The sequence below is a fragment of the Phyllobates terribilis genome, unplaced genomic scaffold, assembly GCF_046119375.1.
Source record: "Phyllobates terribilis strain yellow unplaced genomic scaffold, ASM4611937v1 Scaffold_5__5_contigs__length_657084704, whole genome shotgun sequence".
In the NCBI taxonomy this organism is placed as follows: Eukaryota; Metazoa; Chordata; class Amphibia; order Anura; family Dendrobatidae; genus Phyllobates; species Phyllobates terribilis.
Genome location: NW_027362765.1, coordinates 450,862,360 through 450,881,096, shown reverse-complemented (window position 1 = coordinate 450,881,096; position 18,737 = coordinate 450,862,360).

Here is an 18,737-nt window from a genome sequence, read left to right as displayed (position 1 = left end):
TCAACAGCATGCTTGTGCAATGACAGAATGAGCTGTATACTAAGTGGTTAAAGTTATCCTGAACTCTCTCTTACAGGCCCAAGAATGTTGGCATCCATCCCCTAGTCAAATTTATATAAAGCTTGTAAAACCACAGGTCAGCAATGATCAAAAATTGAACAGTAATAGAGATTTTTTTTATTGTGCCGTTCTTAACTATTTCATGCATGTCAATGGTATAATAAAACGCCAGCCAAAATCTATCACATTTTATTTGTTTTGTATCACAGTTCAAATAAATCGACTTCATTTACATCAGGAATTTCAGCATTGTACAGAAAAGAAGCAGCAAGCTGTGTCTCAAGCTGTTGAGAATCCGCAGCTCATAATCCCAGAGTAGCTATAGAGGAACAGCTTGTCTGCCTGATGTAATAATGCAAAATGCACAGGTAGGTATTAACAGGGGGTAACTGGTTTTACGCCCCTTTTGTGTTTGCTTTTGTCTCTATTGGTGTGTCTCTATGTGCTGCCCAAATGTAATTGTCCCTTCATGTAATGGTTGCCAGATGCAGAAGAAAGAACCTGGGGCCAATATAGTGACAATGTTACTGGCATAATGTTGCTACAAGGAGGAACTAAGAATTATGTGTGCAAAGGAGGTAAAGGAAGAAGAAAGCAGTGCGGTAGAGAATGCAAGAAGTACGAAATTGTAAAGCCATACTACAATGCAGCAGGTCGCTGTAGCAACCATGAAATGACACGACGGACTGAAACAATTGACTGTAAGGCCACTGAGTCATCATCTGAAACCTACTTCAAGGTCTCTTTAACTTGACAGAGTGAGGAGACTGGTGGGGCAAATTCCAAGAGTATTCATCTTCTTCCGGACTACCAGAGTGAGGCATTCGAGATTTATCATTGTATTCTGCTAGCACTCAGTAGTGACAGTACCCCTATTCTAAAGACTTGGACTAGAAGTGCATCTAGTAGTGCGTCTTAAGAGCCATTTTTTTGGCAGCACGCCGGGCACTTGCAGCCAAAGCAGGTTGCGATCATGAAAGGTGGTGGCTATCTTGATCCATAGAACTGCAGAATGATACCTCAACCAAGAAACTGGTATAATTTGTAACGCTATTGCCGGCACCCTTGCATGGTTCCCCTTTCATGCAGGGACGCCCACATACTCACCGCTCTGGCCGCGCATGTTCCCTGTCTTCTGCTGAAGTGCGCTCCACAGTTTCCGGAGGCGTGCCTAGTGCGCTCGCATACTCCCCTGCTCTTAAAGAGGCAGCGTGCGCACTTAGTTAGATGCCCCCAGCCAATGGCTGGAAGGCATTTAGTATTAAAGTACACCTGCAAGATGGCCCCCAGCCAATAGCTGGTAGGCATATTGTTTAAAAGGCACCCCCTCCAATAGGAAGGTGGCAAGCAACAAAGTGAATCATTAGTGAGTGAGGTAGTCTTCTAGTGAAGTTTTGAGTTCCCCTGATCCTGGTGCGGCCAGTCCTGAATCTCGTCCCCTGTTCTGTGTGTGGCCAGTCCCTAAATCAGTATCCGAGTACCCCATATATCCAGACTGCTACAATCAGTGTCCAAATCAGCCATGTCTGAGACTCCGTTCTGCAGAGGATCCTGAACTTAGTAGTCTGAACGGAGCCCGAGTCTGTGTCCGTGTCAGTAACCATTCTACACAGGATCCAGAACTTAGTAGTCTGAACGGAGCCCTACTTCTATCCGTGTCTGCGTACCTGACCCCTGGGGTCTGCAGCTGCGCTACCAGGGACTGCCTAGGAGTGGTACCTGGTGGCTACCTGCAGTTCAAGCCTGACTCCACCATCAGGAGCTACAGTGAACACCTGGTAACCCCTCCTAGGTAAGCCCGGCCCCGTGGCACAGTGGATCCACGAACCACATGAGCCACCTGTGTGAGTAACATAACTCCATACTGTGGAGCATTGGCAGGGTGAGTTGTGGTAGATGGTAGTCTCTCAGAGACCCATAGCAGCATGGTAGGAAAGGCGGTGTAACCTGATTTAACCCCTTAATGACCGCCAATAAGACCTAAAACTGACCTGTGATATAAGAAATTAGCATACTCTGACGGGTCACACTCCTGTAGGTCTCAGATGTACACTGTAGTTGACAACTTGCTGAATCAGCCATGATCAGTATTGGCACCAACCATGGCCATTTTACCCCTTAAATACTGCTGTCAATAGTGACTACAGCATTTACATGGTTAACAGAGTGTGGGCGCTTCCTCTTTAAACCCATCGGCACCTTGAGTTCTTGATCGTGTGGTCCTGATGTTTGCGATGGTAAGTCATGGCCAAATAACAGCCTTAAAGTCTTCCAGCTATAGCGGCATGTTCAGAAGTTAGCAACATTTACGTGGTAAAAATAAATTTTTTCATTCCTGTCATGTCACTTTGCATTAATTCCTGAAAAGCACCTGAAGGGTTAATAAACAACTTGAAAGCAATTTTAAATATGTTGAGGGGTGCTGTTTTTAAAAAGGTGTCATTTTTGTGGGTTTCCAATATATAGGACCACCAAAATCATTTCAAAACTGAATTGGTCCCTAAAAAAATAAGTTTTGTAAATTTCCTTTAAAAAATGAAAAATGACTGCTACATTTTTAAATCTTTTAAAATGTTAACAAAATAAAACAACATTTTACAAATAGTGCTGATGTAAAGAAGACATGAGGGAAATGTTATTTATTAATGTTTCTGTGTGGTATAATTATCGGGATTAAAGAGATAATCATTCAAAGTTTGAAAATTGCTAATTTTTTTTACATTTTTTGTCAAGTTTCTGATATTTTTATAAATAGACACAAAATATATCAAACTAAATTTATTAATATCATAAAGTATAATGTGTCAAAAAAACAATCTCAAAATCAATGGGATAAGTTCAAGCATTCCAGAGTTATTACTACATAAAGTGACGCTGGTCAGATACCAAAAATTTGGCTTGGTCATTATTAATAGAAACTCTTGGGTAGATGAAAATCCTTGTTGCTGGTTAGGATTGCTATAAAAAGCCGTGCCACTTATGAAATTATCTTGTTCACATGCAATGTCTGCATCTGGGGTAAGACCCTACCCACAGTCCCGCTCCAATGCATGAAGAGTGTAGGAATCCGAAACTTCTAATGATGATTTAACAAAGACGAGACTGCAGATTTCTACACTGAAGGTATCTATTAAATCAGTAGAATAGCACTATTATGGCCATACCATAATGTGGTGCAGGGCTGCAGCCATGGAGGAGATACTCGTCTCCTGTGCCCAATGGGGGTCCTGGCTGGGTCTGGGGACTTGTGATGTGAGGGCGCTATGCCCTTGTAGGTCACTTCTCTCTTACTTTCCAATAAGATCTCACTATCCTCTGTCTCTGTCTACTCTCCCAATAGGGACATCCATGTCATGCGGCTCTGCTCACATTAGACCTTAGGTCTTCTTTCTACTCACTCTGGGCCCTTTCTGACAGGAAGCTGTCTCTGTCCCTTCAGCTTAGCCCCTCCCACTCTGGGCTAGTCCCAACCATTAACTTACTTTCTCTACTGTCAAACAACACACATCATTAACACCGTTAACGTATTGCACAATTCACATTAGACGATATAACAATACGCTTGTTCTTCAAGGGGAAACGCGGGCAATATCTCTTTACAAATAATTCTGATGACAGCTTCTCTTTAAAACAATTCATGGCGAAAACGTAGGTAAGACATACTGGTTGCTGGCGAGGCATTGTCTGCCAACCCCATATAACAGGTTCTACCTCTTTGTATGTCCTTAGCACTCTGCTCACTGCACTGCCCAGTTCTGACTCTCACTGAGGTGGCGGCAGAGAGGGTGAATAAGTAATTTATTAGCAGCTGTACCTTGACATTCCCATTTAAGCCTGTTCTTCCATACAAAAGGAAACCTCCAGGATTTGTATATTTTTGGTTGTAAATTCATACTTCTTTAAAAAAAAATTTTTACATTACTTATAATAAACAAAACTGAAAAAATATTTTTGTTCACAAGATATTGTACTCCAAGCTTCTCCCACATCTCAATATTTAATATTATGTACAGAAACAAACAATGCAATTTAATGCACCTTTTATGATAGTAGTTTGCCATACAAACCATATGCAGGCTGCACTTTAACGTACATTATCTCCATAACAACATAGCTCTACATTATCTTATCTCCACTTCGCACTTATGTGCTAAACAAAAATATCAGTACTTCTGTGGAGAGAAATCTGCATGAAATCTTCAAACCCATTCTTATGGGTAAAGGTTATTAGTAAATATTGTTTCATTTGTATATGGATGGGGGAAGAGAGGGGCAATTTATTTTACCTAAATGTATGTATTTATGGCTAAAAAGCATTTTTGCAATTTTGTTTCACCGCATATTTTGGAGCATTTGGCCTCTAGGTCCAATCAGAGGCCAGCAGCTGACGATGGCGTGCACGTAAATGGGGGCGCATGGCAGTCACGTCATGTCATGCGCTCCCATAGCTTGCACGCTGAAGTCAGCTGCCGACTTCAAAAGAGGACACCGCGCGGTGGGGGAGCGGATGGGAGGTGAGTATAATGGTTTATTTTTTTCTATGCATTAAAGTACAGCGGCAGAACATAAATACCAGGATGGAGCCCAGGATAAGGGACATATATACCAGGATGGGGAATATATGTATACTGTACCAGGATGGGGCTAGGATGAGTGACATACATGCCAGGAAGGGGAATATACAAGGATGGGGAACATACAGTACATATCAGGATGGGGGATATATATACCAGGATGGGCCCATGATATGGGACATATATACCTGGATGGGGATATATATATACCACCAGGATGGGGCCCAGGATAAGCGACATATATACCAGGATGAGGATATATATATACCACCAGGATGGGGCCCAGGATAAGGGACATATATACCAGGATGGGGGATACATATACCAGAATGGGGGATATATATACCAGAATGGGGCCAGGGTAAGGGACATATATACCAGGATAGGGGATATACACACATGGTCAAAATTGTTGGTACCCTCTAATGAAAGAAAAATCCACAATGGTCACAGAAATAACTTGAATCTGACAAAAGTAATAATAAATTAAAAATCTATGAAAATGAACAAATGAAAGTCAGACATTGCTTTTCAACCCTGCTTCCACAAAATGTAAAAAAAATTAAACTCATGAAATAGGCCTGGGCAGAAATGATGGTACCCCTGATAATAATGTGACAAAAGGGACATGTTACATCAAGTTGTGTCCACTAATTAGCATCACAGGTGTCTACAATCTTGTAATCAGTCAGTGGGCCTGTATATAGGGCTACAGATACTCACTGTGCTGTTTGGTGACATGGTGTGTACCACACTTAACATGGACCAGAGGAAGCAAACGAAAGAGTTGTCTCAGGAGATTAGAAAGAAAATTATAGACAAGCATGTTAAAGGTAAAGGTTATAAGACCATCTCCAAGCAGCTTGATGTTCCTGTGACTACAGTTGCACATATTATTCAGAAATTTAAGATCCATGGGACTGTAGCCAACCTTCCTGGACGTGGCCGCAGGAGGAAAATTGATGACAAATCAAAGAGACGGATAATACGAATGGTAACAAAAGAGCCCAGGATAACTTCTAAAGAGATTAAAGGTGAACTTCAAGCTCAAGAAACATCAGTGTCAGATCGCACCATTCGTCGTTGTTTGATCCAAAGTGGACTTCATGGGAGACGACCAAGGAGAACACCATTGTTGAAAAAAAATCATAAAAAAGCCAGACTGGAATTTGGCAAACTACATGTTGACAAGCCACAAAGCTTTTGGGAGAATGTCCTATGGACAGATGAGATAAAAATAGAAGTTTTTGGCAAGGCACATCAGCTCTATGTTCACAGAAGGAAAAATGAAGCATATCAAGAAAAGAACACTGTCCCTACTGTGAAACATGGAGGAGGCTCTATTATGTTCTGGGGCTGCTTTGCTGCATCTGGGACAGGGTGTCTTGAATCTGTGCAGGGTACAATGAAATCTCAAGACTATCAAGGGATTCTAGAGAGAAATGTGCTGCCCAGTGTCAGAAAGCTTGGTCTCAGTCGCAGGTCATGGGTCTTGCAACAGGATAATGACCCAAAACACACAGCTAAAAACACCCAAGAATGGCTAAGAGGAAAACATTGGACTATTCTGAAGTGGCCTTCTATGAGCCCTGACCTAAATCCTATTGAGCATCTTTGGAAGGAACTGAAACATGCCGTCTGGAAAAGGCAACCTTCAAATACGAGACAACTGGAGCAGTTTGACATATAGATTATCCCAAGAAGGTTTGTAGTGAAGTAAACATATATACCCTCTAAAAACAATGCTTTTATTTTATACTATTTAAAACACACCTATACCCGTGTATATATATAAAACAGAATATTTTTATAATTAGCAAGGATTTAATAATGGCACATCTGCCTGAAGAGGATACTTGCTCTAAGATATAGCAACGACTTATATAGCCCTAATACGTCTCTAATATGATCCTGCCTGACGCAGAAGTTGGCACCCTAGCAACGTTTTTTGGCGCCCCCGCTCACCGGCGGCTGTCCGTGTTAGACTCAACGGGGGCTATACCCTGTTTTTTGAGGGTATATATGTTTACTTAACTGGAGCAGTTTGCTCATGAGGAGTGGGCCAAAATACCTGTCGAGAGGTGCAGAAGTCTCATTGACAGTTACAGGAATCGTTTGATTGCAGTGATTGCCTCAAAAGCTTGTTCAACAAAATATTAAGTTAAGAAGAACCATCATTTCTGTCCAGGCCTATTTCATGAGTTTAATTTTTTTTAAATTCTGTGGAAGCAGGGTTGAAAAGCAATGTCTGACTTTCATTTGTCCATTTTCATAGATTTTTAATTTATTATTACTTTTGTCAGATTCAAGTTATTTCTGTGACCATTGTGGGTTTTTCTTTCATTAAACGAGGGGCACCAACAATTTTGACCACGTGTGTATAAACCAGAATGGGGCCAGGAAGGGGAACATATATACAAGGATGGAGAACATATAAATATATACTAGGATGGGGCCAGGATAAGGGACATAAATATCACAATGGAGCACATATATATATATATATATATATATATATATATACCAGGATGGGGTGGGCTGGTCCATATCTTGTTTCAGGGCCCATTGGACTCTAGTTACACCACTGATTAACCCTGTCAAACTACAAACGGTCTAAAATTAACCTGCAGATATGGGATTAATCTGCAGGTTTATAGTGTTATTAATCTACCCGGCGCCTGCACTTAGCTGAAGGTTGGGGGGAGAAAATTAACTTTAGTCTCCGCGGCATCAATCGGTTTCAGCCACAGAGGCGGCGTCGGCGCGGGTTTAGTCAGCACTCTGAGTATACAGAGCAGCGGCTGTAACCGTGGCCCTGGCCCTGACTGACACTGGCTCTGTATTGTATACTCAGAGCGGTGACTGAACCAGCGCCGGCGTCGCCTGTGTGATTGAAACCCGAGCGCTGCCGGGGGGGAATAAAGTTAATTTTCTTCCCGCAGCATTTGGCTAAGTGTGGGCGTGAGGCAGGTTAATTACGCTATGAACCTGCAGATTAACCCCATATCAGCAGGTTAATAGCGTTTTTTCTGGTGACGGTTTCCCTTTAAGAAATGCTTTTTTCACCCCTTCACAACATATGATGTACATTTATGTCATATGTCATGCCCCTGTTTTTGATTCGGGCTCGCACGCCGAGCCCACATCTTACCTCGAACATGACTTCTGATTTAATCAGCCATCATGCGCCTCTAACAGCCGTGGGTGGGCTGGAGCTCCGCCCCGCGGCTGTTAACCTGTTAAATCCTGCTGTCAATTTCTGATAGCAGCATTTAAAACTTGCTGGCAGGGGGAATGCATCATTCCACCCTCCCATCGGTGTGATCGTGGGGCGTTATTGGGTTGTGATGATGCCTGTGCCTGTCATTACAATCTTCGTGTGAAAGCAAGTTTGTGGCTGGCGTTCATAGGAGATTGTGATTTCTTCAATACATAGTAGTGTTGTTGCACTGCTTTTTATAACAAAATCAATCGGATGATCACAGATTCAAGTTCCCTAAGGGGACTATTAAATACAGTGAAAAGTAAAAAAAAAGTTTTAAAAAATATATATATATAAAAAAAAAGCTAAAAAGTTCAAATCACCCCCATTTTGCCTCATTAAAAATAATGTAATTGAAAATACATATATTTGGTATCGCTGTGTTTGAAAAAGTCAGATCTATCAAAATTTTAAATAAATTAATCCGATCGTTAAATGGCATAATGAGAAAAAAAATCAAAACGCCAAAATGTATTTTTTTTTGTCTGCCACAACACTAATAAAATGCAGTAAGAAGCGATCAAAACATTGTATCTACCTCAAAATGTAGGTAGCCCTACTACCCAGACACAGCTCTCTTATAGCCCATGGCCAGTCTGTGCATTGCAGTCAGTGCTCGAACCTGCATGAGCCCTTACAATTACAAGTGGCCCTTTGAAGTCAACCATAATGCTGATGTGGCCCTCGATGAAAATGAGTTTGACACCCCTGATTTAATGGGATTAAAGAATTTTTACAACCCCATGCTATGGTGTATTCCGAACTAGTACTACTTGTAGAAATGTATCTGCTGTTTTCTGTACGGGTGTATGACTAAGTGTCCATGTACATGGATAATAGGCACCAGCTGCTGAAAATAAGTAACGTTTTACGCTTAATGTTACACTTAGATGTGCCCATTTTGGCCTGTCAATGCACCTTAGCAAGCGCCGATCGAGTGGTCTTTTACCAGCATGTTCACACAGACTGTCGTACAATGATGGGGATAGAATGATCGCCAATATGATTGCTCTGTCCTCTTACAGTATCATTTTAATGGCAGCACATTCCCTGTTTACACAGGGCGTTGTTGCTCCCAGTAACAATTTTTTTTTTGCCATGATAAACAATCCGATCACATGATGAACGAGCCGTTTGCACATTTGTCAGGTGACCTCCGGAATATTCACATGGGTGGAAAATCGGGAACATGCAAACAGATCATCGCTGATCATCTTCTAAAAATAGTTCTAAAAATCTAAAAACACTTTAACCCCTTACAGATCTATGAAGCATAGATACATTATAGGTCATGTCCCTCCTTCAATGCCGGAGCCCACATCTTTCCTGGCTAATTTGATCAGCTGTCATGTGCCCCTAACAGCCGGGGGTGGAATCACGATCCACCAGCAGCTGTTAGCATGTTAAATACCGATGTCAATAACACCCAGTGGCCGGCGTTCATAGGAGATTATGCTACACATTTCTGCTACACATAGGAAGGCTGAAGCCCTGCTAGGTGTAGCACAAGCGATCGGATGATTGCAACTTCACGTCTCCCATGAAGACTATTGAAGCCAGTAAAAAGTGTAAAAAAAAATTTTTTTACATTTTTAAATAATTAAAAAAGTATAAAAATTCAAATAACCCTAGTTTGCCCCATTCAAAATAAAATAATAATAATAATAAAAAAATACACATATTTGGTATCACCGGGTTCAGAATAGCCTGATCTGTCAAAATATAAAAACAATTAATCCGATCAGTAAACGGCGAAGAGAAAAAAAATCAAGACGCCTGAACTACGTTTTTTGGTCTCTGCAACATTGCAATAAAATGCAATAACAGGCGATCAGAACATTGTATCTACTCCAAAATAGTATCAATAAAAACATCAGCTTCAGGGGCGGACATATCATTAGTGCAAACAGTGGACCGAGAGGTAAGGGGGCCCATTTCTACCTCCAAAGCAGGTGCAATTTTGCATTTTTAGAAGCTCTTGGGCTGCAAAGGGCCCATATATTGTTCTTGCACAGGGGCCCTTTTCTTTGTGTGTCCGCCAGTGGTCAGCTTGGTGTACAAAAAATAAGCCCTCACCCGGCCCCAGATCCCAAAAAATGGAGACACTACGGGTCTCGGAAAATGGCAACTTTTTTTACAAGCTTTGGAATTTTTTTTCACCACTTAAATAACAAACAACTTATAAATGTTTGGTATTTGCAAACTCGTAATGACCTGGAGAATCATGACGACTGGTCAGTTTTAGCATTCAGTGAACATGGTAAAAAAAAAAATCTATTGTGGAATTGCACTTTTTTTTCAATTTCACCGTACTTGGATTTTTCCCCCATTTACCAGTACACTGTAAAGTAAAAACAATGGTGTCATTCAAAAGTACGACTTGTCCCATTATGGCTCTGGGGAGAAGGGGATCAAAAACGAACACACAAAAATGGAAAATCACATGGATGAAGAACAGGATTTTGCATTTTTTAGGCCTTGATATCAATGGTACCACTTAAGAGCCCATAAAACATAAAGAGCATAAAGATGGCTGTTACTGTTGCTTTGCAGTGCTGGGGTCCTGGGTTGAAGTCCCACCAAGCACAACAACTACAAAGAGTTTGCATGCTCCCAACGCGTTTGCTTGGGTTTCCTCTTGGTATTCCAGTTTCCTCCCACACTTTAATTAATACATAATTCAATAACATGATGTCAAAGGAAAACAAAGGTAAAATTAAAATGACCAAAATTATGAATTTTGGGTGGAGTGATGTTTTATGTTTCATGTTACCGGATAAGCCAAAACCATGCAAGAGAAATCTAAGTGCTTGATTCAAACTGGCAATGGTGTCAGTGATGCCTATTCCCTGTGTGTTTCCTACTGCAAATGAATGGAAGGAACAATGAATAGATAATATATAATGGATTTTACGCTGTTTAAGAAGGAATATTGCACTTCCCATATGTGTTAATACTTCCAAATATGCAGAGAGTGAAGGTGTCCCAATATAGAATGACTTATTCCATATGTTATGCTGAATATTTTATTCCATAACGAAGTGAAAATAAATCCTATAAGGAAGGTCTACTTGGAACATAAAGCAATTATCACTTTGTCATAGAAAAGCAGAGGTATTTCTGTGCAGATGTTGTACAGTCGATTTTCCCAGTAATTAACAGCTGTAGGTTGTACCGTGCACATGATGGAGTGCATGACTGGCGATATACTGTAATCGAGGTGTTGGAGAACTTGACAGAGTGTTTCAAATGGGCAAAGTGTGGCGCTACGTGGTGACAAGCTGGAATGTGGCAATTATTGGAATAGCATATGGTTAAAATCCTGATTTACTCACATCTGAAAAAAATGTGATGAGCAGGATTATTACAACATACTGATGGGTTGTTACTACTCAGAAGGTCTTACCTGATTTGCTCTTTATCTTGTCTGATTAGTGTAACACAGTCCACTTGGATTTTCTAGAGCTGTACAACTGTGGCACCCCAGGGGTCTGGTTTCCACAGTAATGCAATGTTATGTCTGAGAGCAGGAGGGAGGTCTCTTGGTCAGGAATCCTATGCATGCCACACCTCCTGCCCAGTCCTGGGAGGGGAAGGACTTCCCCTATATAAACCTGGGGCTGAGGCAGGGTTAGAGAGTTGAGAGGGAGAGTTCAGCCAGGAGGGCTGACAGGGAGCTGTGGCTCCGGCTGGGCCCAGCTCCTGGGCCATGCCAGAAGTAGAGAAGAGAAGCAGCATAGGAAGAAACAACAGGAGCTCTGTGGGAGCAGTGTTACAAAGAGTCAGGGGCTGGCAGCTGCAGAGCTCGCCCTGACTGAGAAGATTTCTTACCGGACCCGGAGTCCGAGGCTGTGGGGACTAACTCCTACCCAGCAGCAGAATCCGTCAGGCAGGGGATTTCAGGTCCTCTGGCCAAGAAACCCGAAGGCACGGTCACACGCATGGGACCAGCACCGCCGTCGTGGAGCGGAAGCTACTAGAAGGCCCCGAGTCACCGGCCATACGGGTGAGCACCACACGGTACACTCAGGGACGTGGGCTACTTATACTCGCTTCTAGCAAGGTAGCCAGAAGAGTATCGTTAGTTTGGGAGGCCTACAACTCCGCCTGGCCAGGGGAGATCCCATCTGCTCAAGGACTGACCAGGCCCCAACCGCTAGCCAGTACTCCGGGAGGGTCTATCTTTGTCACCAGTAAAGACCCTGAACTACACCGCATCGTCTCTGAGTGGTTCCTGCTACCCCCATCATCCACGTCGGCTGCCCTGAGGCCATACCCCTCCCGTTGGGGGTTATACCATCCACGCTGCACCATCCTTCCACCGGCCTCAGCGGTCTGCCCTGCAGCGGCAGCTCCATAGCTGCATTCAACGGGTGGCGTAGTCGTCCATCATCTACCGCTGATACAGCGCCACTTAGTCTGACTCCCTGGGCACGGACCGGATCACCGCCACGAGACTACAACCCTCAAGAGATCCGGCTCCGGGTAAGCTCCCGCGTGCGCAACGCAGCGCGACACAGGCCCAGGGGTGCGTCACAACCACAGTTTGGTTAATAATAGCTTCACATAACACATTACACTTGAGTCACAGGCCTGGAAAATCGCAAGAGGATCAATAATCTACTGTCTTGTCTACCAGATCAGATTTTAGGCTGAATTGGATATGGGGTGAATCAGAGGTGACTTCTATGAGGCTAATGATGGTTTGGCTGACAACTATTTTATTTCCAAGGTCACCTCTAAAAAGTGCAGAAATGAATTACAGGAAGTCGGGGTGGATCTTTCGCTCTCTGCTCCTGCTCTCCTGTCTGGCAAACTGCATACAGAGAAGCCATAGGCCGAGCACTTTTTGTGACAAAATGGAACCCAGTCTCCAATCCAAGGTTGCTCTTCCCCCGATGGGTGATGTGCCAGCTCCATTTATGTGGGTGTGTGGTGGGAGCTGACAGCAAAGGGGTCAATGATCCGATCCTTAGTATGCTGGGTGGTGTGAAAGAAGGATTTATATTTATCTTTCCTGCCTCCATCTTAGCTTCTTTGTGCATGCATCTCTTTCCTTCTGGACTGGAGTCTATGTAAAGGCGGTTTTGGAAACCAAAATAAAGTGTTAATTTTAGCCAACTAAAAGTATGTATGCTAATGCCAGCACATTCTTTAGAGCTCAGCTGAGCCAATTACATTATTACAATGCATGTGTAATGCAGGTGCCGGAATGCAACGCACAGAGACACAAGGCAGGGACAGTCGGAGATGATTCTAAACAGTTTATGTATATATAAAACAGGTATTTTAAACAAGGGGATAACAACAAGGGTATTGAACGGTAATTTGAAATATTAGCAAAATACGAAGTCTCTCAAAGTAATGTGGTGCACCCAGTCAGGGAAGTCACCACGTCAGTTCTTTATCTCTGTAGCGGCTCTAGCGGGGGTCACCGGTTATTCCCGCAAGTCTTTTCCGGACAAAATCAATTAAAGCAAGTTTAGCTTCTTCCGCCCCAACTGTTCCCCTCCCAACCTGAGTACCTAAACCCAACTGGCCCCGGTACCGTGAGTGAACAGAAGAAGTGACGGCCCTGTTCACGTATGCAGCTCTTCTGCTTTCACTGGCGTGACTTTCCTGGCTCAGCAGTCTCTCAACTCCTCTCTTCCTGGCCGTTGGAGGCAGTCTCTCAAGCCGGGGATAGGTTGGGTCCAGACCTTGTCTGTCGGCGGGCAATGTCAGGTTCCGCAAACTCACTCAGCACCGCAAGCAGGTTCCGACTCTCCTCAGTAGGTACAGCACTCGGGTCACATCTGTGAGGGATCCGGAGCTCATCCACCAGCGCCCGGCTGTGGCACCTCGCAGGCCTCCGGCTTAGGCCTGCCACGCGGGGATTCTCAGCATGCAGGGAGCACATCTGCGCCTCTCTGCTGCTTGGCGTCAAAAACTCCTCAGGCTTCTGGCCTCTTATCTCCAGGAACACCTTCCTGGAAGTCACCTGACCTGGTCCAGCATCTGAATCTGCTCTCCCTTCAACTTCTCTTGTATATCTTGGTTCCGCTTGACTGTGTCAGGCCAGCAGATGGCAGTCTCTCTCCATCTTTGAAGCATCATGTAAGAGTTCTCTTAAAGGCTCTCTCGCCTCTACTACACATGATTATTAAGAACCTATATAAAGAATGACCAAATGATGAAATAAAGGAGTTCTGTTCTAACAATAAGAGTGTCAGTGTGGTTCTCTCTCTTTGTACATGTTCTTAGATGTTCCAATTTAAATTGGAGCAGACATAACATCTCAGAAGGTCCCACGATATGTGATGACGACAGTGATCTTCTCCCCGCCCAGTAAACATTAGGTACCATTCCTCTACAGAGGGAATATTCTTCAATACTGATGGATGTCACATGCGCACAGATAAATAAAGTTAAAGCTGTTAATCATGGTTCTTCTGGTTGTTGTGTCACTGGAGATAGCCAGTGCACCAACAGCAGGAAGGACTCAACAGCCAATGGGGGCACAAACCACCCCACTACGTGCCAGTTGTCAGCTACTGTGTTCGGAATACTACTCTCTTGCACATCATATTGGATAGACTTATGTTTCTGACCCATGTTGTCTCATACTCCTTTGGTTCTTCTGATTAATCTTTGGATGCCCTTCTGTATTTTACATCTGGAAAACCTTCCTACTGTCTCTGCCTAACGTCTTTCCTGACCTCCTGCACTTGAACTTAGCTATTCCCTGACTAAACACTTAGTTCCAATATTGTCATTGTCCTATCATTCAAGTTCTGACATACCTTGCTTATTAAAATAATGTGAGATGGGGGAAAATGAAAAATCATCAGCTTAGCAGTGAAGGAGGAATGCCAGATTGGGCACGGTGTACGGATAGCTCCAGGCCAGTTCCTGGGTTGAATATGCAGGAGAAAGAGGGTGTTAAAACTGGGAAGAATTAAAATCATGGCAGTAGGCGTCCAGACGTCTGTTCTACACGTCTGTCATGATTAAGAGTGTTTTTGCTCAAAACGCATGGACCAGACGTCTGGACTCCTACTGCCATGATTTGAATGTTTCCTAGTTTTTAAAGTTTATCCTAATAAATGTGAAGTTTTAGATTTTTTTTGCTCTGATATAATGGCTGCTGGATGAACACCCTTTTTCTCCCACACAACTTGCTTATGTTTCTTTTCTCGACTCACGCCATAAGTCAGCTGCTTCTCCATGGACACAACTGCTACGAAGGCCAAATGCCTGTAAAGGGGTCAAAGGTTAAACATCATGGAGTCTGGATGCCCATTGGAATCAACTCATTTCGTTACAAGGAATAAGAAAGCTGATCAACCTTATATATGGCTGATCCTCTGTTCAGCTTTGTGTCGCAACTTCTGTTTATAGCGGTAACCACAACACAGTGCCAAATATGTAGAATAATAGATACCAACAGGAACCAGTGTATCTTATTGACTTACAACTGGGTCTGTTTGAGTTCCATTATGATGTGTATAATTTTTCATGTTATTCTTGCTATCAAATGTGATAGAACTACTAAAGGAAGGTTGCGAACAGAGCCATTGTAAAAAGGACAACTTCAATGAATCTTGTCCAGAAACCCACAGAGTTGCACAATCCCCCATGTCCAGAGTCCCACAATATCTATTTTAACCATGGTTATGAAGATGTGAATAACTTGGCTAAACACACCAGAATTCTACTTCAGTTTGTGCCAAATAAAACTATTGCAAATGTCATGAATTAACAACAAAAAAAGGTGGTATGGCTTGGCAGGATAGAGCGTGAAGCCTGATGTAGGTGAAAAGAAAAAATGCTCTAATGCATAACACAAGCCACTGTGATACATTTTGTGGATTTGAACCCTTTTCCAACATGGTGATTTTACATTTTTTTTGCACTTTTGTTTTTACCTCCCCTCCTTCCAAGAGCCATAACTTTTTTATCTTTCCACCAAGATAGCCATAATGAGGGCTTTTTTTTGGTGTACTTTTGAATGGCATCATGCATTTTATGATGTGATGTACTGGGAAAAGGTAAAAAATTGCAAGTGCAGCAAAATTGTGAAAAAAAAGTGCAAATCCGCAATTGATTTTTGCCTTTATGGTGATCATTATCCAGCATAAATGACTTCGCAATATGTTTTTCTAGGTCACTACGATTATGATGGTGCCAAATATGCAAACTGTAGTTTTGGGATATTTGTAAAAAAAAATTTCTTGTGTTTCCATTTTTTGAGACCTGTAATGTTTTCATTGTTCAGTCGATGGAGCTGTGTGAGAGCTTGTTGTTTGCTCTTAGCTGATGTTTTTACTGATATTATTTTGGGGTATTTACAGTGTTTTGATTGCTTCTTATTCAATTTTTTGCAGTGGCAAAAATCCGAAAATTCTGGTATTTAGATTTTTTTTATCATTACGGCATTTACAGATCAAGTTGATTCATTTTATATATTGATAGCTCACATGTTTACGGAAACACCACATATCTGTATTTTTACTATATATAGTATATTGCTGTGTGGCGCCCCTGAGGGTTCAGTCGCCACAGAGGTACTGCACCTCACCCAGAGTGTCTCCTTCTCTCCGGTAAGGAGGGAGTGCTGCCCGGAACCCCAATACTCACATTCAACACTACACTGCTCCAGGCCGGCTGGAAGGGCAAGATGTATGCGCAGTGCTAAGCCCTGTCCCTGGCTGGAGTGGGGGAAACCCAAAGGTAGGGGGAACCAGTAGTGGATGTGGGTGGAGGAAGCAGTTTAGGGGAGCACCATAGAAGGAGGTATTAAAAGGGAAGCCATCTTAGGTGGCAGGACAGTAGGAGAACAGTTGAGGAGAGAAGTCAGTCTGGGAGCAGAGTCTCCTTAGGAGCTCTGCTCCACAAGTAGGGCCCAGTCGGGGAGCAGAGGAGGAAAGCTCCATTTTGTTAAAGGGATCCCAGGGGGTACGGCAAGTGCAGGACGGCACCCGTACGCCCCAAATCTGTCAGAAGACAGAGGGATCGTAGGCCGCAAGGAGGGGACCGGCCCCTGGACCAGCCGTGTTACTTCAAGTCTCGGCTGGGAAAACCGGAGGCTTCTGGCTTATATAGTTCAGTTGCCAAAGCCTCATTCTAATCACTGTGAGGGTCAAGCAGGTCCGGGAACTCCAGTTAGACAGGAGGGACTTCAGAGCACCTGAGCGGGACTGAGAGTGGGGAAGCGCAGGGCAAGAGGGAGAAGACCCAGCGTGAAGACGGTCTAGAGAGAGGAACACAAGAAAGCGAGGTTCTGTCAGGTACTCCTAAACTACCTGAGGAAGAGCTGAACCCTCGTTCTGGTGAACGCAGCGCGACGTGGGAGGCTGTAAGCTGGACAGTGCAACCTGAGGAACTTAATAAATGTGAGTAAAGACTCGGATGACTGCACCGCACTGCCTCCGTCCATTATTTCATCTGCGTCATGTTCCCCCCTGCACTACAACGCCCAGCGGAATCAACAACCCCTACACTGCCCTGGAGCTAGCTCTTCCTGTGGAGAGCCATACCATCCCTGCTGCAGTAACATCAGCTTCAGAGGACTGCTCCTTAGCGGCGGCTCCCTTTGGCCGCATTCCACAGGTGGTGTCACGAACACTTCCCAAACCCCATGCAAATAACAATCCCCTTTTTGTTGACTGCCCTGGGCCACGGACCGGGCCAGCCACCGTGATATTCCCCACCAGCATCCATAGGCCCGGCTGCCGAGTACCCCACGGCTCTGGGGGCGAGTCATCTCTGGCGTCACGAACAGGATTTCGTGCCTGTTGCAACGAACCGGATTCCGTGCCCGTTGCCACCGGGTACTGTGCGCCTTAAAAGACTGTAACACTTAATGTGGTGAATATTTCCCGCCATTATCCGCCATTTTCCTGTCGCCACGCGGGAAGAAGAGGGGTGTAACTGCGGGAATCAGAGAGGCGTAACCGCTGGAAGCGCACAAAGCCCAGGCCCCGCTTCGCGCCTTGACGCCAAACCAGGAAGCGTCAGGTCCTAGAAGGAGACCGTTGTCAAGCGCAAGCTCTGACGTCAGCCGCGAGGGAGACGCAAGGTCCTGGAAGGAGACCGTCGTCTGCGGAGCTGTGGCCTACCCGATTAAAGAAATAGGAGGTAGGCTACGGTTCGCTAGGGGGGCGCAACCATGGCCGACGACCAGCAAGACGCCGGAGCACCGGATAACGCTCCTGATGCTCAACTTGCGCCCGGCGCTGCTCAGGCCGGAGCAGCCGTCCCACCAGCAGGGGTCGCGATTCTCGTCATGCCCATGGCCCTGCCGTACATCCCCGGAGCAAAATGGCTTCCCCAGTTCGACAGAGATATTTTTGTAAATCGGTGGGATGTCGAGCCCCATCTGGAGCAGGGCCATCCCGACCGGAACTTGTACCCCGGTGACCGTGTCACTTACACTTGACACCACGGGGAACGCGGGTGGTACACCCTCAAAGTGTACTGCGTGATCGAGGAAGGAGAGGACACGCCCCTGCATTTCTCGGCTGATGACCCGGCTGGGTCCAGCAAAAACCAAAAGTACGCCAGGCGGGGACCCCATTACTAAGCGCAGTAAGTGGGACTGAACATTATGTATATAGTCATCCGTAAGGGTACAGGAATTTAACCCCTTTACCCCCGAGGTTGGTTTGCACGTTAATGACCAGGCCAATTTTTACAATTCTGACCACTGTCAATTTATGTGGTAATTACTCTGGAACGCTTCAACGGATCCCCCTGATTCTGAGATTGTTTTTTTTTGTGACATATTGTACTTCATGATTGTGGTAAAATTTCTTCAATATCACTTGCGTTTATTTGTGAAAAAAACAGAAATTTGGCAA